Raw genomic sequence first — 18,156 nt, forward strand, 5'->3', positions numbered from 1 at the left:
AGCTAAGAGAAAAGTTGCTTGACTTAATAGAGATAGATAGACATATTAAGATCAATTAAAGAAATAGACTGCAGAAGGGTAATAAAACCAAAATAGTCAGAAGTTTGATAAAACAAATGAACACAATAATTAGGACTGTCCATAGAGATCCACGCGATATAACATAAGTAAACAGGTTATATTACTGTGCAGTTAAATTAATGACTGATAAAGTTCTACTACAAGAACACAAGGTAGTGAGGGAGAGAAAGGGGAGAAATCGAATACCATCATGGAAGTATCGAATAGAGAAAACTATAAAGCAACTAAGACAAGAAGTGTCACTGTTAGAAGAGTATAGAAGAGGGAACAGATCAACAAAAATACTTAGAAAGATAGACATGATAAAAGCAATGCACAGTATTAGAACACGTCAGGATCTATCATACACTATTGCAAATAACAAACTATAAATCTCAGCACAGGCAGAAAAACTTAGAAGATACGCAGATAAATATAAAGGAAAAGTATAAAATAAGCAATTTATCGATGACCCAAAAAAAGTTTTATAGAGAACTGAGAAATAAAGTAAAAGGAATTGAAAGACCACCAAAAAAAGAAGAAACAGATACATTTTGGAGAAGTACCGGTGGATTATATCCTATGTAGGAGGGCCAGTCTGAAGGAGATTGGAGACTGTAAAGTGGTGGCAGGGGAAAGTGTAGTTAAGCAGCATAGAATGGTGGTCTGTAGGATGACGTTGGTGATCAAGAAGAGGAGGAGGAGTGTGAAAGCAGTGCCAAGAATTAAATGGTGGAAGTTAAAAAAGGGTGATTGTGAAGTGGAGTTTAGGGAAGAGTTAAGACAGGCACTGGGAGGCAGTGGAGAGTTACCGAATAGCTGGGTAACTACAGCAGGACTAGTAAGGGAGACTGCTAGAAAGGTGCTTGGTGTGACATCTGGACAGAGGAAGGAGGACAAGGAGACCTGGTGGTGGAATGAGGAAGTACAGGAGAGTATACAGAGGAAGAGGCTGGCAAACAAGAAGTGGGATTGTCAAAGAGATGAAGAAAGTAGACATGAGTATAAGGAGATGAGGCGCATGGCAAAGAGAGAAGTGGCAAAAGCTAAGGATAAGGTGTATGGAGAGTTGTATGAGAGATTGGACACTAAAGAGGGAGAAAAGGACCTGTACCGATTGGCTAGACAGAGGGACAGAGCTGGGAAAGATGTGCAGCAAGTAATGGTGATAAAGGATAGTGAGGGAAAGGTACTCACAAGAGAGGAGAGTGTGTTGAGTAGATGGAAAGAGTATTTTGAGAGGCTGATGAATGAAGAGAATGAGAGAGAGAGAGAAGGTTGGATGATGTAGGGATAGTGAATCAGGAAGTGAAACAGATTAGCAAGGAGGAAGTAAGGGCAGCTATGAAGAGGATGAAGAATGGAAAGGCTGTTGGCCCAGATGACATCCCAATGGAAGCATGGAGGTGCTTAGGAGAAATAGCAGTGGAATTTTTAACTAGATTGTTTAATGAAATGTTGGTAAGTCAGAGGATGCCTGAGGAGTGGAGAAAAAGTGTTTTGGTACCTATCTTTAAGAATAAGGGTGATGTGCAGAGCTGCAGTAACTACAGAGGGATAAAAATGATCGGTCACAGCTTGAAGTTATGGGAGAGAGTAGTAGAAGCTAGGTTAAGAAGGGAGGTGATGATTAGTGATCAGCAGTATGGTTTCATGCCAGGAAAGAGCACTACAGATGCGATGTTTGCTCTGAGAGTGTTATTGGAGAAATACAGAGAAGGTCAGAAGGAGTTGCATTGTGTCTTTGTAGACTTGGAGAAAGCATATGACAGGGTGCCTAGAGAAGAGTTGTGGTATTGTATGAGGAAGTCGGGAGTGGCAGAGAAGTATGTAAGAGTGGTACAGGATATGTACAAGGGTAGTGTGACAGTGGTGAGGACTGCAGTGGGAGTGACAGATCCGTTTAAGGTGGAGGTGGGATTACATCAAGGATCAGCACTGAGTCCTTTCTTATTTGCAGTGGTGATGGACAGGTTGACAGATGAGATCAGACAGGAGACCCTGTGGACTATGATGTTTGCAGATGACATTGTGATCTGTAGTGAGAGTAGGAATCAGGTTGAGGAGACTCTGGAGAGATGGAGATATGATCTAGAGAACAGAGGAATGAAGGTCAGCAGGGCTAAGACAGAATATATGTCTGTTAATGAGAGGGGGGGTAGAGGAATGGTGAGGATGCAGGGAGTAGAGTTGGTAAAGGTGGACGAGCTTAAGTACTTGGGATCAACAGTTTAGAGTAATGGTGAATGTGGAAGAGAGGTAAAGAAGAGAGTACAGGCAGGGTGGAATGAGTGGAGAAGAGTGTCAGGAGTGATTTGTGACAGACGGGTACCAGTAAGAGTGAAAGGGAAGGTCTACAAGACAGTAACGAGACCAGCTATGTTATATGGGTTGGAGACAGTGGCATTGACAAAAAGGCAGGAGTCAGAGCTGGATGTGGCAGAGTTAAAGATGTTAAGATTTGCACTCGGTGTGACTAGGATGGATAGGATTAGGAATCAGTATATTAGAGGGTCAGCTCATGTTGGACAGTTTGTTGACAAAGCAAGAGAGATGAGATTGCGTTGGTTTGGACATGTGCTGAGGAGGGATGATGGGTATATTGGGAAAAAGATGCTAAGGATGGAGCTGCCAGGTAAGAGGAAAAGAGGAAGGCCTAAGATAAGGTTTATGGACGTGGTGAGAGAGGACATGCAGGCAGTTGGTGTGATAGAGCAAGATGCAGAGGATAGGAAGAAATGGAAAGAGATGATCTGCTGTGGTGACCCCTAATGGGAAAATCCGAAAGATGATGATGATCTCTGAAGATCCTGTGGAACATAGCGAGGATGCTAAATGGACAGAAGTAAAAGAAAGAATAAGACGTTTAAAGATACAGGATATGAAATGGAATGAAGTAACAGCCAGAGAGATTGAAACAAAGTTAAGAAAAGCCTCAAATTGAAAAGCCCCAGGCCCAAATTCAGTACCTAACTTCTGGTTAAAAGTATTAACGTCTCTGCATGAAGATTTAGCCATGAGTAAGAACTATTTATATGCGCATCCCGAACAGACAACAACCTGTCTAACAACAGGAAAAACAATGCTCCTACTTAAGAGTGAACCTGCAAGCTACCCTAAAAATTATAGATCAATAACTTGCCTTCCAACGATGTATAAACTATAAACTGGAATTGATGTTGACAGAGTCTATGGTCATTTAGAAGAAAACTCAATTATGGCAATAAAACAAAAGGGCAATAAAAGAAAGTGATATGGAACAAAGAATCATTTGTTGTTAAATAAAGTCAAAGTGGAGAACTGTAAAAAGGGGAAGAATTTAAGTATGGCATGGATTGGCTACAAAAAAGGATTTCATAGTATCCCACATTCATGTATAAAAGAGTGCTTAAAAATATATAAGATACATCCTACACTGATCAACTACATTACAGCGACCATGAAACAGTGGCAGACCACTTTGTAATTAAGCCATGATAAAGGAGAAATTATTATTCCAGGGATAAAAATTCAAACAGGGATATTCCAGGGTGACTCTCTGTCACCGCTGCTATTCTGCCTTGCCCTTAACCCATTAAGCTGTCTACTTAACAGCTTAGGCCATGGCTATAATTTAGCTCCTAGAAAACAACAAAGTGTAAAGACTTCTCATCTTCTCTGTGTCAATGATTTGCAACTATATAGCTCATCAGATGAGGAACTGAAAGCACAACTCCAAGTTGTCAAAACTTTTTCAGATGATATAAAAATGTCATTTGGTCTTGATAAATATGCAAAAGCAACCTTTAAAGCAAGGAAAACTGCAGCACCAAGAAAACAGTTTGGGACAAGAATGTGATATAAAAGGACTTGAGCAAGAGGGGGTGTAGACATATTTGGGAATTGATGAAGGATCAACAATAAAGCATGAACAAATGCAAATAAAACTTAGCAAGGAGTACTTTAGAAGACTTAATTTAATCCTGAAAACAGTGTTGGCATCTAGGAACAAAAGCCAAGCTATAAAGCAATTTGCTCTTTCTTTTTTTTTTTGGAGTGATTGACTGACCCCAAAATGTGTTGGATAAATTAGACAGGAAAACAAGAAGGACGCTTCATGCTCACCAAATGATTTATAAAAATCAGTGCATACCAAGATTATATATTCCCTGTTCCGAAGGAAAGATGGGCCTCCTTGAAATTGATTGCATGTATAGATCTACAATAGTGGGACTCCACACATATCTGCTGACCTCACAAGACCCAAATGTAGTGAAAGTTTTGAAACATGAGAAGAATAAATCTAAGATGACTTCCCTGCTTAGGCTAGCAAAAGCATATCGGCATCAAGCAGGAATGGAAATCAAACCACAAGTGGATAAAAATCAGGCAGTAACTGAATGTGCCAAAAAACAAAAAAAAGAATATAAGGTGAAGGACCAGATGAGAAGGCAAGAAATGTGGAAAATGCATAAATATAGTTGCAAGTATAGAAAACTTCTAGAATAACCTCATGTTGATCAGGAATGAATGCAAGAATAGTTAAGGAGAGGTGAATTAAAACCAAGAGATGAAAGGTTAATATTGGCAGCACAAGACAGTTGGCTACATACACATTGGTTTACAAAGTCCTTTGAACATGTGAGAGAAACAGACAAATGTAGGTTTTGTAAAGCAGAATTGGAAACAGTTGCACACCTCGTTAATGGTTGTGACATACTAATGGCAGAAGGACTGTATACTGAAAAGCATAATAATGTGGTGAGACTGTTGAACTGAGGATTGTGCAAACATTATGACAGTGAAGTGGCTGAAAAACACTGGAAACATGAGCTACAAAGCATCATAGAAAATGCTACATCACATGGGATCATGCATTACCGACAGTTCAAAAGATCGATACTAGAAAACCAGATATTGTGGTCCAAGAAAAGAAGACAAAAGTAGCATCGATCATCGAAATAGCCACACCCAGTGACTACAGTGTCCTGCATACAGAAAGACACAAAGTCATAAAATATCAGGATCTGCAAGCAGAAACGAGAGCAATGTGGAAGAAAGATACCCAGATAGTTCCAATAGTAGTAGGGGAAACGGGTCTTATAAAATAAGAGTCTACATTCATATTTAGATATGCTATCCATGCATGTAACTCAGTACGAATTGCAGGAGTCATTACTGGGCACACTGAGGGTGCTGCGATGAGCACTTTTGGCTGACATCAAAGAGTGAAATAATACTAATTTCATGATCTTTAATCATACTTTGACTTTGGAATGCGGTCCATTCCCGTCATGGTATTAGAAACCCAAAAGATTTGGAGAAATTAAAAAAAGAGAAAACCATGTAAGTATTCTCAATAAACATGTGAGTACTCTCTGTATGTACATGTGAGTATTCTTAGTAAACATGTAATCACTCTCAGTATACACAAGTGAGTATTCTCAGTGTACAGATGTGAGTATTTATTTATTTATTATTTTATTTTACATTTGTTTACCGAGAAAGTCCGACTGGATATATGTCCATTTTCAGTGGAGGCCTGGGGAGAAAAGCTCCAGAAAGCAGATTACAAATACATTAGGAACAATAGAAACATTTACAGATAAGTATAATATGCAGTTTTCAGTAGGGTTACAAACATAGATAAAACATAGTAGACAACATCAAAATCATGCAGCTTCAGTTTCAGACAATAAAACACGCAGTTATGGGCTAAGTCCCATCAAGAATTCATACACTTATTAGAGTATATGATTGAAATGCTTAGGGAGAGTTTGCAGGCTCAGCGGGTGGTGATTAGTTGGGGTGTAAGCAGGGACATTGCCAGTGTTGCTGGAAGTGTAGTTTGAGGCTTTTTTTGAACTGGGTTAAGGAGGATTGGTGAGTAAGTTCAGCAGGTAGCATATTTCAAGTTTTGCATACTGAGTTGGCGAATAGAGACTCCCCAGCCACATTTATGCTCTTAGTTGTTTGTACCAGCAGTTTGTCAGCGGAGTGTAGTGACCTCAGGTTGCTGTATGGTTTGATGATCTTATTTAGTGCTGGTTTTCGGGTTGATATAGTATTTTGTGGGTTATTACAAGTTGGTTGTATCGGAGAAGACTGGGCCACTCCAGCCATCCTAGTTGAGTTAGGTTGATACAATGGTGGGTCCTAGAGGTAGCACCTGTAGCAAATCTGGCAATATGGTTGTAACAACTAGCATGTTTGATAAGGGTCGCTTGGTTCAGGTTAGTGAATAGGGGGGAGGCATAGAGGAGGGTAGAAAGTAGGTGGGAACGAGCAATAGTGGTTCTTGCAAAAGGAGTGAGGAAGGGTTTGATCTTGTATAGGTAGCCCAGTTTTTTGTTGAGAGATTTGATGGCTTGATTGACATGGATATCATATTTTAGGGCGTTATCGACTGTGATGCCCAGGAGTTTTGTGTGAGTATCTGGGGATATAATTGTGTCATTATTGGAACTTATAGTAAAGAATGGTGAGGGGGATTTGTAGGTGGGGAAAAGATGAGCAGTTTAGTATTCCAGTAACCGTGAGTATTCTCAGTGTACAGGTGTGAATATTCTAACTAAGCATGCGAGCACTCAGTATATGAGTATTCTCAATGAACATGTCAATGCTCTCAGTCTACAGATGAGAGCATACTCAGTAAGCCTGTGTGTATTCTCAGTAAATGTGAGTATTCTGTGCTGTAGCTGAGCATGGAAAATAGTTTGCAGTGCTTCATCTATTTGTGGTGATACAACACTCTTAACATTACAACTGGCAATATGGGAACAGGCAGGTCATTTGGAGTTAAGAGTCAAACCTTTGACTTCCTCAGTCTTTACAGAAGCTTCACAAAACTAATCTGGCATCCTGATGAACACAATAGAAGCCAGTGTCACCCACTCCACAAAGGTCACCCAAGAAACAATCCTAGCATTAGCTCACAAAGAGAAGAATTCACTTGAAAATGCCTTGGATTATATTGTTGACAACTAGCATACATAAGGATGTCTAGACCAAGTAAAAAGATATGTGTTTCACAATAACTCACATGACTTTATCAGTACCCTAAATAATAAATAATGAGACACTGCTGTTTTGCATAATAAAGGAGTAACCATGATAAACTGAAAGGCTGAGTAACCATCCTTCGTCAAGTTCATCAACTGAGAAAAGTGTCTTCTCTTTTTCCTATTGAAATGACTCTGCATGAAAAGCTCTTGTATTGTGTTTGAGTGCTAGTCTGTTAATCTATACTCCTACCCCCTCCCTTACTGGAGTTCCTTCAGCACATTAAGTACAGGCATACAAATGAAGGATTTTTTTTTTTATTAAGGATGCTTTTGTATTACTTTTTTCCAGCCCCTGAGAAATCAAAGATTCTGAAATTAATTTCCCAGAGGTCACTTCTGAGTCAGAAGTCTTTCATCGTTATGTATGTAACATCTGAAGTATAACCCAGTCCCATAAGGTTGCCTCACTAGACTTTTAACAAAGTATGAATGAAGATGAAAAGGTTTTTCCCTGTCCAAGTAAACAACTAGGAAAGTTATCTGACAGTGACATTATGCAGACTTTTTTTGTCTCATCGTGGCAAAAACGTATACTGGTAGATCACCCATTTGGCAATTACATATTAAAAATCTGCTGAGTGGGAGGCAAAACAAGATGGTAGGTTAAAAAAATTAATCATGGTGGTATGACAAGGTTTTTACATGAAGCTTTGAGGCTGCTCCACAAACGGTAATGAAAGTATGTATCCATGCAGTCTGATAATTATGTATTAACTATATACCATTACTGCCAACCCTATGCTAATGTATGTATATCTCTTTCACTTTGTATTTGTTCTGTACAATATTTGATTACCTGTGGAGCTTTTCTCCCCAAACCTCCACTGAAAATGGGTTTCTGACCCAGTCGACTTTTCCGGTTAACAAATGTCAATAAATAAATAAATAATGATCACAATATATTGTATTTAGTTTGCACCTTTCTGCCTGCCACTTATCAACCTTCTTTCAGGTAAGCATTGGCATCAGAAGGCCAAAATCCAGACAGCCATTACGGTGTTTCTCCCTCATCCCACCCCACTTATGCCCCGATGCAGGCATATTTCTTCTCACATGAAGATCACACACATATCTGTTGCTGCCTCCTAGTATATCTCAAAGTCCCTACTGAGAGCCAGACTTACAGAGCACTAGGCTATCTTCCCTTCCCCAAGATGGGCAAATCAATGTCAGTGCCTCCCTGTCATACTCCTCAGCTGACTGTTCATCATCTGGATCATTACTCAGTCCTGGGTTATCAAGGTCACACTCAAGGCTGAAGCCCACTGCACCATGGCGTTACCCTGAATTTTTTTATTTTTAATAAGGGCTGGTGACCACCTGGAGTAGTGTTCCACTGGAGAGCTAAGCAGATGACACAGTGTTAGGACTGAAACATACATACAATGGATATACCAGTGGGAAGGAAAATAAGCTAAAGCGAGTGGCAAAGCAGAGTTGTTGAATGCTTTGATTTGTAGCTGTAATAGGAAAACTAGTCAGCCATTGTAGTCTGCTTATCTGCAGAATACAGATGTCTATGTATATGAGTTCTTCCGTTTCAGTGGGTGCTTCACTGCAGTTTCTATTTCATTTCAAGTAATACATACATACATTGATTAAGTGATCATTCCCTTACATATATATAATTTTTCAGAACTAGAGCCTTTTTAAAATGTATTTATTTGTTTTTTAAGCTTTGTTTTTCATATCATGGACCATAAGGGCAAACATAAATGAATTATCTATATACATTTTAGTCTAGCCAGCCAACCATCACATTTTTAGGACTTGAAAGAAAACTGGCATACCCAGAGAAAACCTGCACAAATATAAGAGCATGTAATCTCTACGCAGACAGATTGCTTACATTTAAATGTAGATTTAGGAGTTATAATTGCCCCTTGTGAAGTATGAAAAGGCAATAACAAAGACCAACGCAATGTTGTTATGGTTTGTATTTACTAGGATGGGTAGTCCTAAGGAGAACAATGGAAGAAGATAACATAACATAACTACAACCACCCAAAAAACAATGCTCCACCCATGCTCTAAACAATACCTAGCTATCAGCCAGGAGCATCTATGTAAATAGATTTGAATATTTTTAGGCCCCCACACCTCAGTCGTTCCATACATTCCTTGTCATATACCACTCACAACTTCTATCCACTTCTACTCTTCCCACTGTCTTAGCTTTCCTCTTTATATTTACTTTTATCAGAACTATATACAACTTGTGATCTCATATATTAATATAAATCTACAATTAATAATTAAGTATCTTCATGTATAACTTCCTCAGTGCCTGTATTTTTCTATATAACCAAGCAGCTGCTTGTGTAAAATGCTCAGTACTTCACTACTTACACTTCATTATCTGAAATGTATGATTAGGGTTGCCACCTCACATAAAGATAATTCCTGGATATGCTATTTTAATGTTAAACACAAACCATATTGTTTGGCTTAAGTGCTGTCCAACTTGGAGGCTATCAATCTTTGATATGTTAATATTCATAATGATTGTACAATGAATACTATGTACAGGAAAAGTTCAAAACACTAATTCAACTGTAAACTAATTATTCAAATGTTCATTCTGTGTGCTTTGGTAAAGTCATGAAAACTACTTGTGCTTAAAAATATATTTCTGATCAGATCTTTCAGCCACCAAGTGTGTGGTGTGTGCGTGTGACAGACAGTGAGAGCGATGTGTGAATGAATGTAGGTATGAATGAGGAAGTTACTGTGTGTGTGTGTGTGTGTGTGTGTGTGTGTGTGTGTGTGTGTGTGTGATCGGGAGACTGAGTGCGATGTGTGAATGAATGCAGGTATGAATGAAAAAGTGACTGGGTGTGTGTCTGAGATTGGGAGACTGTGATGTGTGAATGAATGCAGGTATGAATAAGGAAGTGACTGTGTGTGTGTGTGTGTGTGTGTGTGTGTGTGTGTGTGTGTGTGTGTGTGTTTGTTTGTGTGTTTGTCTATGTATGTGTGTGTGTGAGAGAGATTTGGGGAGAGAGAGAGAGTGAGTGAGCACGATCGTGTGTGACTGAAGGCCGGTTGCTTGAGTTCCAGTTAAGTGACAGTGTAATGTCATTATTCCTGGACATTTCAGAGTTTTTTGAATTACTTCCAGGAGACAGGAGATGCTATAAAAATCCTGGAGACTCCAGCCCTATGTATGATATTGTTACTTTTATTGCTATATTTTCTATCATGTGTCCAGCTCTGCCCATGCAATGGCTGTAATGGATCCTATGAAGATCAGCCACTACCCTGTTCAACAAACATAAATAAGTAAAATAAATAAGATGGTATTTGTTATATAATGACATCTGGTGTGATTTCTTTAGCATTCAGGAGTGATCCATTAAGCATACTGGAGAATCAACGACAAATGGGCCAACAGGATGTTTGGTTGTGTACTTCTAGGATTTGACCTGACACATGATGAGTTCCTTCTCTCATTGTACAAAATACTGCTAAGGTTGCATCTGGAGTATTATGTTAATTTGTGATGTCCCTATGGAGACAGCATGAGTGATAAACTTACTAGAAGCACCTAAGAAAAAATGATCAAAATGGTAAGGGGAGTGAAAGAGCTGGGTAAAGGAAAGACTCTAAAAATTCTGCAAGACTGTATATACACAGATACACAGAAACATATAACATACGTTTGCGGCAGTGTCAAAGTTATCCCCTGTGCAAATGCCCTTTCCTTCCTCCATCTTATTCTTTCTAGCCCAGAAACCCCTTTGTTGAACTACTTTCTAGCCTCACCTCTGACGATATGTCTCAAGTTCTTATAATATTTCTTTAAGTATGTTTTCTAGCGTGACCTGTGACCTGTGACCTGTGTCTCATCGCCCTCAATCCTTCCCCTTTAATGTTATCTCTTGTACTTGCCTCTTATGATGTAGTGCAGCTGCATTACACTCTCATTGGTCTTCTTTGTCTTCTGTTTTATATATTCTATGCTAAATCAGTTATTCCTCATGTCCTACCCCTTCATTTCCTCAACATTTTGGTAACTGCCCTTTGTTTACTTTCTGTAGTTGATTCTACCTTTTGCTTTATGGCCACCAGTACTGTATCTACACTGTATTTCCGTTGTAGCTTAACTACTGCCTTACACAATGGGATGATGATGATGATTTCTACATCTCACTGAATCCATACCCTAAATATGTACTGCAGCATACTGCTAGACTTTGTTGTTGCATTTTCACACTGTACTGTGTGATTCAGAAGTGAGATAGTTGTCAAAAAGATCTCTTCCTATTCTGTCCTGTCTATGACTATTTCTCTCAATACACAAATGCACACATGCGCACACAAATATATGTGTAAATATATTTTAGATGAAATGTGATAGGATTAGATGTAGTTTAGATTACATTTTTAGATGTTTTGTTATTTAGATGAAAATCTTCTTAGATTTAATGTAATATACCCACACACACACACACACACACACACACACACACACACACAAATCCAAGCAAAAGGTACCCAGCACTTAAAAAGTCAACATTCTAGGGTTTTATCAGGCCAAAGATTTCACACATATATTGGTTTTGCTAATCAACCATCATCAGTGTAATCTACAAACATATCAGAAATAACAGGTTTTATAACCATGGAACCAAGTGGTCACATGATTGATTTGTCATTACTTTCATAAACTTTCTAGAGCTTTCAAAAATTTTCAAAAGTCAAAAATATAACATTAGAATCAATTTCAAATAAACCAAAAAGAAAGAAAAAGCAAAGTGACAGTAAGTATAATCCTATTTTGTATTAATCATTCCATTCTTAACATGGTTAGGGTTTTACATCACAATAGATATTAAAGTTTTAAATGTACTTATCCAGTTAGGGTTACCACCTGTCCCAATTTGCAAGGGACAGTCCCTCTTTGGGCAGTTGTGTCCTGCAAAAAAATTGAAAAAATGGCAAATGTCCTGAGATTTTAGGACACAAATATTTCCTATATTTTCTTCAATACTTGCATATAACAGTTATTTTTTATCTGAAACACCTAAATGTTATAAGGAACAGAATAAGCAACTCAAATGCTACAAGAATAAGTTTTACTTTGGTAAAAAAGTGAAGTTCTGTCCTTTGTACTAGCTGTGGGTATGTTTTCCCTGCAAAATCTGACGTTTCTACAAAAAATGTCCCACTTAGGGCATTTGAAAAGGTGGCAACCCTATACCCAGTTGATGTTGTTGTGTCTTTCTTTGTGTCCTTTTTTTGTTAGGGGTCGCCACAGCGGAACTCTGGTCCGCTAATGATTGGCAGTAGATTTTTACATGCCGAGTTGCCAGCTCTGACGCACAACCTTCAACGAAGGTACGCCCATTCACGCATGTCTCCACACAGAAGACGCTTTAGCTGAGAATCGAACAGGACAACGTCTTACTGTGAGGTGACAACGCTACCGCAGCACCACCGCCGCAGTCCTATAGGGTCAGCAAAGTACATATATTAGATCGATATCAAATGTAAACATAAAAAATTGTATGTATTCCATTAGAAAAAGCCATTTTGGCCAAAAGCCAAATCCATAAAAGTTATCACATTCCATTAAACTGCCTACAGCTCACTGATAAAGCAAAACAAGGTAAAAAGCAAGTTATTCTGTTTACTTTGCCGCCATCTAGTGGCTGAATTGATATTACAAGTTTCCTAGAAACTTGCATTATTATTTATTGCATTATTTATTGTAGCACAAATTTCAAGGAAAAATGATAGTCTAAATCATGGTTACAAAATATTTAGCAGTTTTCTTGAATTTACATTCATGTTTCATTTCCATATATTCATGAAACTTTTAAAAGTTAAATTTGTGCTGCAAGATGATTTTAAAAATCATTTAATATAAATGTGTGATTGCAAGCACAAAGCATGGAAAAATAGCTCTGGCTTGCAAACCAGAGTAGTGTTATTGCGTTCCAAAAGTGGGAATAGAAGACTGTGATCTAATTAAAGAGAGACTGCACTTTTCAGTCTCTCTGGGAAAGCCTATTTCATGGTGCTGGAAATGAGATATCTAATAGTCTAGCCTCTGGTTTAAGGAGAGCAAGAAGAATTCTGTTCTGGCTGTAGAAGAGTTTGTATTAATTTTGGAGGAGTCCAGGGAGTTTGCCAGTGCTGTCCACATGTATTTTGTGGATTTGAAGAAGGAATATGATCTCCTATCCTGGAACGGCTTTCAGAAAGTGCTACAATAGCATGGGTTCCCAGGTCTGAGTGCCATTCAGTGCCATTTAGTCTCTGTATTTGAGGAATGAGAGTTATGTTTACATTTTTGGTGTTAAGCTGAGTAAGTTCAAGTAGGTGCACAACTTTACCAAAGATGTATCTTGTCTTCTCTCTTGATTATTTATTTATTGATTTACATTTGTTGACCGGGAATGTCCGACTGGATGCAGGACCATTTTCAAAGGAGGTCCGGGGAGAAAAGCTCCACGACATAGTTATAGATGAAGAATCCTAGCAATTAAAATATTACAAACATAGTTACAGATGAAGAACAATGTGCATTCAGTAGATAACTAGTATATGTTCCATCCACAAAGTCATAGCAGATATTAACAATTGTTACAATTAGAAGTTTCTGCCATATAATAAGTAGATAGGCATGGAAGTATCTGAGCTTGCTGTAATCAAAGGTAGTTTGTGAGGTGGAAGAGAGTCAGGGGGTAGATGGAGTGGGAGAAGTTAGAGGGGAGAGTTACAAGGGCATAGCCAGCATGTTTTTAGGTGCGCTTTAAGTAAAGCTTTGAAGTGGGTGTATGATGGCACAGAGGTTATTGTGGGGGAAGGGTGCTCCATAATTTGGCTATAGCGCTGGAGAATAGTGCTTCTCCAGCAGTGTTATTGGCTCTAGTAACCTGTAATTGATTTTTGTTGCTGGATCGTAGTGGTCTGGTGGTGAGATAGAGTTGGAGTAGATACTGGAGGGATGGGACCTTTAGAGGATGGTTTACCAGTTTGTGGACGAGTGCATGTTGATACCATTGAAGGAGGTGAGGGAGTTCTAGCCAGCCTAGTTCAGTAAGTGAGAGACAGTGGTGACTGTGGTAGGATGCCCCGGTGGTGAATTTGGCGATTTTGTTGTAGCAAGTCTCGAGTTTATTTAGATTGCATTGCCTTAGGTTGGTATATATTGGAGAGCCATAAAGTAGGGTGAAGATAAGGTGTGAATTTGCAACTGAAATCCTAGCTGCTTTGGTGAGGAGTTGCTTATTTCTATATAAGGCTCCTAGTTTTTTGTGAACTTTTTTTATGGTCATGGATATGTGAATGTCAAATTTGAGATTGTTGTCTATTTCAACTCCTAGCAATTTGATGTGATCTGTTGGGTGGATAGTGGTATTGTCTTTTGCTGTGATGTTAAAGTGAGAGTTGTTTTGAGTATGTTTGGAGGGTTCGAAGATGAGGAGTTTAGTTTTGTTGGGTTGAGTATTAACTGGGCATCGGATAGCCAAGTTTCAACAGAGGAAAAGGCATCTTGTGTGACCTTTTGTAGTTTGGGTAGGGACTGGGCTGAGCAGATGATGGTTGAGTCATCTGCATATTGTATGAGTGTGCCATGTTTGGTGGCAGAGGCTAGATTATTGGTGAAAATAGAAAAGAGTAGGGGTCCAAGGATAGATCATTGGGGAACACCAATAGAGACAGGTAGTTGGGGAGATATGTCATTTTGCTATACAACGGATTGCTGGCGGTCAGATAGGTAACTCTGAAACCAGTTGGTGACTGATTGAGAGGAGGATAGGTTATTGAGTACAGAGATGAGTTGTTTGTGTGGGACCATGTCAAATGCTTTAGATAGGTCTAGGAAAGTAGCAGAGGAGAGATGGCCATTGTTTTTATGGTGAAGGATAGTGTTAGTAAAAGAGAGTAAGGCAGTGGTGGTGCTACGGTTTGGTCAGAAACCATGTTGAGTATTAGAAAGGAAATTGCTAGTAAGGTGGTAGTCTGAGATTTGAGAGTGAATGCATCTCTCTAGTATTTTGGAGAATGGAGATAGAATCGCTATGGGGTGGTAGTTGGTTAGTTCTGTGGAGGGGCCGCCTTTGTGAAGGGGAATTATGTGTGATATTTTCCATAATTTTCATGGTCAGGATATTACTATATAGTGATGATTTGGACAGCATCCACTTTGGGTTGTGAGAATGCATCTTTTTGGTTGCAGATGATGTGCTCATAGTCTTAAGTGGCTGTGGTTTCTAGCATGCACTAAAGCAATTTACTGCTGAGTGAGAAGCAGCTGAGAGGAAAATTAGCAACTCCAAACTGAGAAACCATGCTGCCTCCTTTAAAATATTGAATTGATTAATGCGGGATGAGTGTGAAGGTGTTATCTTTGGTGAAAGAGCTCAAGTATCTCGGAGTCATGATTACAAATGAAAGTGAAGGGCATCAGAAGACTGACAAGAGGAAAGGTGCAGTGGCAGCAGTTTTTCAGATCTGAAACTAGATTGTCTTAGTGAATTGAGAAACAATGATAAAACTTTAAGTGTACTGGTCAGTCTGTCCTCATTCTCATCTATAGTCACGAACTTTGGCAGAGATTGAAAGGATGAAATCATACAAGTGGCAGAAATGAGGCTTCTTTGTAGGGTAGCTGGGCTCATTCTCTGTGACAGCATGAGGTGACTGGCAGTCTGGAAAGATTGTAGGGTGCAACCACTGCTTCCTCATGCTAGAAGAGGCCAGTTCAGGTTGTTTAGACACCTTGTGAGGATTACCCCATTGTTCTTCCCACTGGACATAAAGCAGACATGGCAAATTGAAAGGGTGTGATAGGATGCTCTTGCTTGGGGTAGGGAAATCTGGTATACCCTGCTCAATTTATTAACACCATGACTGTTACCAGGACAAGAAGCTTAGAACATGGATAGGTAGAGTGGCATATGGTATAATTAATGTAGTTTGAAGATGACATGCTGCGTCAGAATTTTGGTCCAAAATATTAAGAATAAGAAATGGCAAAGGAATGACCTTTCTTGAAAGTCCTGTAGAAATACATTGAACCAGAGTCAGAGATCATACAGAAAACAACTAAGTACTTACTTTGGTAAGTGGTGATTTTTTGATAAGTAAAAATGCATTTCCTCTCTTAATAAACATGGCAGTCTGGAAGTTTTGGAAGGCAAATGTAGTTGGGGGGGGTGTTATTACAAGACAGTGAGTCTTGCAGTATGAGATTTGCATGTGGTGCTAGGAAATAATGGTGGATTTTTAGGTAAAACGAATTAAAAAGGCAAATCATTTGTTATTCCAAGGCTTGGGATGGGAGTACTGAGCACATAACATGGTTTGTGACTGGCATCTAGATACCAAGAGATGGGGCACAACCATGTATTATCAACAGGAGAAGACATGATGATGCAAAGTTTTAATGTTTAAAGGTGCTGGAAATTATTTTTTTATTGCAGAAGGGTGACATTACAGGACTGGACATATTCTAATGTCTTGATTTGGGATCCTGACACTTCAGGAGGATGTACCCAGTGTCATGTATGGATGTAAGTTTAAGTTATTGCTTGACAGCTGAAGTGGGAGGATATGAAAGGAAAAGAAATAAGTTACCTACAGCTAGGGTTTATGGTAATGGAATATAGTTTTAAGTGACTTTCCATCTGCCATTGTCTTATTTTGCAAAAGTTGATATTGATTAACTGGGGGACCTCCAATATTTTTACATGTAGATTTAGGTTGGAATACTGGAATATGGATTGGAGACATGGGAAAGGAGTGCAAACATTGCAGAGGAAAGTCATGTTGTTTTTTTTATTTAATTTTTTTTTTCATTTTTTTCTTCCCGTGCCCTCTGACTATCAGCCCTGGCCCCTGGTTGATCATTCAGTCCATTTATTCCAAGAAGAGCAACACTAGATCTCAGAGGTTGTCATTAAGGCAAACATCAGAGTTTTTTGGTTAAGACTCTAACTTGCTTTCTGGCAGCTGATGTAATGGCTTCCTATACCTTCTTCTGTGGGCATATCCATTACTGCTGCACGGAAGCTGCCAAGCAACAGTGTTTGGCAGAGTCAAGTCCATCTCCTGCCCCTTTTGGTATATGCTGTATGCCACTGTTTGCAGTAGGTGTCATCCTTTTCTCTTAAGGATAAGTGAATCAGTATCCACCATTTACTCCCATCCTCCCAGCCAATTTCCTTCGGGATCTGAGCAGCTAATTGAGCTCCAGTCATCTAATTCATAGTCAGGGCTTCATTATTCTGTGTCACACAACCAGACCATATGTAGTTTAAAATAAGACAAGTGTCATTCAAAGTGTCATTCATTCATTCATTTATTTTTTGATACCTGTTTTATCACATTTGGGGCTAAAGAGGAGCCAGAGCCTATCTAGGTAAGTAGCAGGCATAGGACATGGAACCAGTCCTAGAATGAACACAAATCCATCACAAAATGCACATACCAGTCCATGTGCATGCTCACACACACACACACACACACACACACACACACACACACACACACACACACATATATATATATATATATATATATATATATATATATATATATATATATATATATATATATATATATCCAGGCATTTTGGAGGATTGCCAATTCACCTGGCATGTCTGTGTGACATGAATGGAAATTAGAAATCTTGGAAACAAATCTGTACGGACACAGGGATTACACAGAATTCAAAGTCTTTTTATTTCAGATAATGGACTATGGAAGACTGGCCAGTGGCACATATTCTAAAATGATAACATTTTGCCTAATTCATTATAATCAGATGTCACTGAGATACAACTCACCAAGACTTGAGTTGCAAAGTATTTGTTGTGGTCTTGGTCCCAATCCCATATTATAGACCCTTTACTTATTTATAAAGTACTTCTGATGATGGGGAAGAAGGAGCTCAGTCTGTATGAAATGAACCTGTGGTGACCTATGACCTAAACATATCTGGTGTGACAGGGGATTTAGCATTTCAGGGTCATTAAGTGATATAAGTATGTGGAGAGGGGATTGTTGGAACTATGGAGAGTGCTAACACAGTAACTAT

The sequence above is a fragment of the Protopterus annectens genome, chromosome 7.part0, assembly GCF_019279795.1.
Source record: "Protopterus annectens isolate FY-2018-M chromosome 7.part0, PAN1.0, whole genome shotgun sequence".
NCBI lineage: Eukaryota > Metazoa > Chordata > Ceratodontiformes > Protopteridae > Protopterus > Protopterus annectens.